Source organism: Manis javanica, chromosome 6, assembly GCF_040802235.1.
Source record: "Manis javanica isolate MJ-LG chromosome 6, MJ_LKY, whole genome shotgun sequence".
Classification (NCBI taxonomy): Eukaryota; Metazoa; Chordata; class Mammalia; order Pholidota; family Manidae; genus Manis; species Manis javanica.
The window spans coordinates 112,400,428-112,405,175 of NC_133161.1; the positions used below are offsets into that span (position 1 = coordinate 112,400,428).

General features: G+C 39.2%; 1 long non-coding RNA gene across 1 annotated transcript; it reads right to left on the bottom strand.

Annotated features, from left to right (window-relative positions):
• Positions 1-269: 269 nt before the first annotated feature.
• LOC118973952 (uncharacterized) lies at positions 270-4,469 on the bottom strand. Its single transcript, XR_005063507.2, has 2 exons — positions 4,012-4,469; positions 270-1,169 (listed from the first exon to the last, which is right to left on the bottom strand). It is a non-coding gene; the product is annotated as an uncharacterized lncRNA (long non-coding RNA).
• Positions 4,470-4,748: the final 279 nt, after the last annotated feature.

Here is a 4,748-nt window from a genome sequence, read left to right on the forward strand (position 1 = left end):
GGAATCAAATGGAAATTTCATGTGCCATACAATCCTACCGCAATGGATTGTTAAAATACAGACTAAAGTCAGATACCAATAGTCTGCGGGGATGGTCAGTCCACTTATGGACTGTGTTACGGTATTTGAATGAGAGATCCCAAAAGTGATCCCTGAGCCCTGCAGACATGTTGACACATATTGTTGTGTGCCGCTCGCTTGGGTGAAATGGGAGTAAACAAAAAACACAGACAATACGACAAAGACAGACAGACAATGGCTGCAGCAGCCCCAATGTGGCACAGCTCCTTTATTTTTATACTGCCTTTCTTGGACCTCAGCCAAGTGCTATACTCATCTTTCCCTTCTCAGGGGGGACAGACCAGAACATCTTGTTGATTTCTTAGGATCTGCCCAGTAAGCAGGGGCAGTGTTTTCACACATCCCCAAGATCTCCCTGTTTACAGCGTGAGGCGTCTTGGCTCGTTTTCGAGGACAAGATATGTTTTTGTGGGTAGATAACTTCCAAGGACTGCACCAGTTGTTCTCAAGCTGGTGCTTCCCTATTCTGTGCTTAGACAGGGGGGAAGACAAAAGCCGTCCCCTACATCTCTTCCTTTCTTTAAATATTACATGGCTGAGATCGAACATGTCTAAAGACATACATAACTTGAGCATATATAGGTTTTAACAAACTACTTATTAAATTGTGTACACACATTAACAGAACAGGAATACAGATACATAACAAAGGCAGACTTATAATTACTAGCCATATCCAATGAAATTAAGAAAACCAGTCAGGTAATTCAGGCATTTGTGAAAACTTATTGACAACATGATGGATATCATCTAATTGATTTTGAATAGTTTGGGAAAAATCAGACAAATTGAAATAACATATTCTTGGAAGCTGTTTACATCTTACATGTTCTTTTAACAGCAGATAGTCTATGGTAGTGTGATTCTGAAGTACTGCAACTCACGCTTCTCTCACTTCTTGGTTGAGTTCAGATAATATAGAAGCACAGGGCAGCTTAGATATTTCTGCATTCCAGCGACAAGTCCAGGAACCGGTAGGAGGAATGCAGCTGCAATGGCAACAGCAGCAGGATCTGAAAGTTTCAAGTTGTCATCGCAATCATATGGCAGAGCTTGGAGAAGTCTCTTGCACTTATATCCAGGATGACCTATTAGGGCAGTAAGAATGCGTCACACACCACAAACACCTTGATAGTGTGAAGAAAGGGCTTTATATGTTTTGTTATTACACAAAAATACCTGTTTGGAAGTCTATATCCAGAAGACCATTTTACATTGATTGTAGAATTACAGTAAGAGGGTACATGAGAACAATTAATACATACACAGTCAGTGATTATAGTACTAACAGGTAAATTTAATTAGGCATCAGGAGTGAGTGCTTTAGGGGGAAGAGTGATATTTCTGTAACATGAAACATTTTAGTAATAAAGTTTAGCAATGTTCCTTTTGACAGTGCTTTCCAGGTAAATATATATCAGATAAATAAGCTAAATTAGTCAAATACTTTCTTTGATGAGGAGAAGAAATTCCTCTGACATGTTCCAGGGGCTCTCTGGAAAATATCAGAGTTAACTAGAGGTAAAAGTACTTTTTAAAATTTGGTCTTGGGAAGCTGTCAAAAGTCTTTAAGCCACTCTCCTAAGTAGAATTATAGTTATTAAATAACACTTATTATTTAACCAGAATGATAATAAAGTTTAAAAGCAAATACAGATGGTTACATAGCTGTTAACAACACTTAGCTTAGTCTTTTTAATACTGATCTCATTTTCTTAAGTATTCAATAAGCAGCTGTATTTAAGAACAAGTTATCTTCTTTTACTTTCAGTACAATGCATTTCTATTCTATATACTTTCTCTTATTAAAACACACATTCTTTAGCATACAAAAATGTTTTCCTTATTATATTAAGTAGTTTTAATTAGAACTTAAAACCATTTGGTACTTTAACTTTCAGTGAACACTGAAAAATAGGCCATTGTAAACTCTTACACCAGCATTCTTCAGACTGATACATTTATGTACGTATTTTATCATTTTTGGAAATGTGCCTTACAGCACAATTTCTCATTAAGCACAAAATATGTCTATATAACTTAGCAAAACTAAGAATTTTTGGTTACCACAAAAATTATCAGGCTGTTTGCAGATATACACTGTTATACATTAATACAGTATTATTATTAAGATGTTCATTTGCTACACTTGTTTACTTATTTTTAGCAACTATGCTAGATTACTTATAAAACTTTTACCAAACATTAAACAAAGTCAAGCTTTTCTTTAAACTTCTTGAAACATTTAACAGGTAACATCAACTTAAATGACTTTAAGTAAACTTTGGCAGCTGATAACTATAAGGACATGTCCAATACAGTTAAACTTAAATTAGCATTAATGCTTAATATTTTTTATTAGATTTTTCTGGAAGTTTTGGAATGCCCAATTTTCACAAATGCTTGTTTATAAATCAATTTTTAATGCCATCCGCAGGTAGAAAATATTTTTTATTTACACACTTAGACACACAAACATACAGAGATGTAATGACTACAGTTAGCAACACTTTTCATAAAAGAACATATACACAGACAGATAAACTGATACAAAGATTTGAGTCACTAATATTCAATTGCCTTCTTTCTTTTTAGCTTATTTGATTAAAAGTATCTCAGTTTTCAAGAATACACTCTAAGGGCAAGCAGTTTACATAACTGGGTTAAGGTTTAGATGGCCCCAGCCTAACAGGGCTGATGAAGGCTCTGAACTGATAGGGACTGTGTGTATCCAGGGGGCTGGAAATGAAATGCAAGTACAATTCTAGCACCAGTTATTTAAAGCCAGGCTGTATTGCAAAAGATAAATTTATTCTATCTCAGGGAGTCTAGTTTAAAATTTCCCAATTTTTAAAGATAATGATGAACCTAATAAGTAGAATAGATTTTCTCTAAAAGAATTTAGAAAACTAGTTCCATATTGTAGTAGTTCATGGGACTTTTGACTATTTTCTTTCCTTATGGCAAAATATATTAGGTGCATAACATTATATTGCATACTTCTTTCAGGAGCCAAGCCTCTCTAATCAGAGAGTTTCTACTGAGGCCAGGTTTGTGTGCAGAAGACAAGACACTTCTTTTTTAGAGTTTAGGGATCGAATTGCTCCCAGTTAGTTTTCCTAGGGTTTTCTGCCTGAGCTTTAGTCATTCCTTGAGAGGCCCCTGCCTGTCTGATAAGTGCAGGGACTGTGTGACCTCTTGCTGCTAGAGCCTTGATTTGAGTCATAAGCTTCCTCCGCTTCCCTGGGGCTACAGAAAAGGAAATGCCTGGCTCCAGGACACTGCCTCTAAGGAAAGGAGTCAGTAAAATAGCGCCATTTACATTTTGGTCTGAGGGTTCAGCTTAATTACTTTACAGACTTGATTTACTTTATACAGGAGAAAGTGGTACAGGCCTAAGAGGACTGCTTTGAATGGGGAGCAAGGTAAATTTATAAGAGTAAACATTTGTGTAAGTCAATTTTTGATAATCGAGGTTTTTGAATGTGTTGTTCTACCTACGTGAGTTCTTCTTCAGCTTGATAAGCGAATCCGCCTATGCCAGTACAGGCTCTTATAAATCAGAGTCAGCAGAACGAGCATCTATCTCAGGGTCCGTTTCTAACAGTGGCAAAGCTTGAGAAATAGAGCTGCAAAGGGACCACAAAATAGCAGCCATCGTGTCCCCCTGTGGATGAGCGCGGCGAAGAGTTTTAACAGCCTTACACCAGGCTTCATTATTCAGTTGTACCTCTGACTGAAAGCAAAACCAAAAGCAGTATTTCTGGACCCTGGCAAATAAATCTTTCAACAGCTTGTCTTTGGCAGTTATACCAAGAGAATGCAGAAGCCCCTGCATGAGCTGTTGATCTTCCCTCTCAAGGGAGGGAGAGTTCCCCATTAGTACTCTTTGTTTCTTCCAGAAGTTCAACTATCGCAGTGTCGGCTTACCTGAAGTTGGCCCCCTTCTGGGTCCCAAGTCACCCCCGGCGTCCTATCTCCAATTTCTTCAGGGTTGTGGGTTCCTGCTCCACGGTGGTTTGAGCCCCACGTTGGGCGCCAAATGTTGTGTGCTGCTCACTCAGGTGAAATGGGAGTGAACAAAAAACACAGACAACACAACAAAGATAGACAGACAGTGGCTGCAGCAGCCCTGATGTGGCGCAGCTCCTTTATTTTTATACTGCATTTCTCGGACCTCAGCCAAGTGCTATACTCATCCTTCCCTTCTTAGGGGGGACAGACCAGAATATCTTGTTGATTTCTTAGGATCTGCCCAGTAAGCAGGGGCAGTGTTTTCACACATCCCCAAGGTCTCCCTGTTTACAGCATGAGGCGTCTTGGCTCATTTTCAAGGACAAGATATGTTTTTGTGGGCAGATAACTTCCAAGGACTGCACCAGTTGTTCTCAAGCTGGTGCTTCCCTATTCTGTGCTCAGACATGGGGGAAGACAAAGGCCGTCCCCTACACATATGGCTGCCTCCCCTACACAACTGCAAGTACAAACCAAGGAAGAGTCACTGAAGCCAAGGTTCGGCCACCAGAATAACATCTTGCTGCTTGTACCAACTGCACTGAACCCCAGAGACTCCACTGAGTGGACATGGCCTTGGACCTTTTGACACATGGACCAATGATGACTGGCTCTACTGGCACCTTGGGGACAAGGCCTGGAACCTGGCTTCC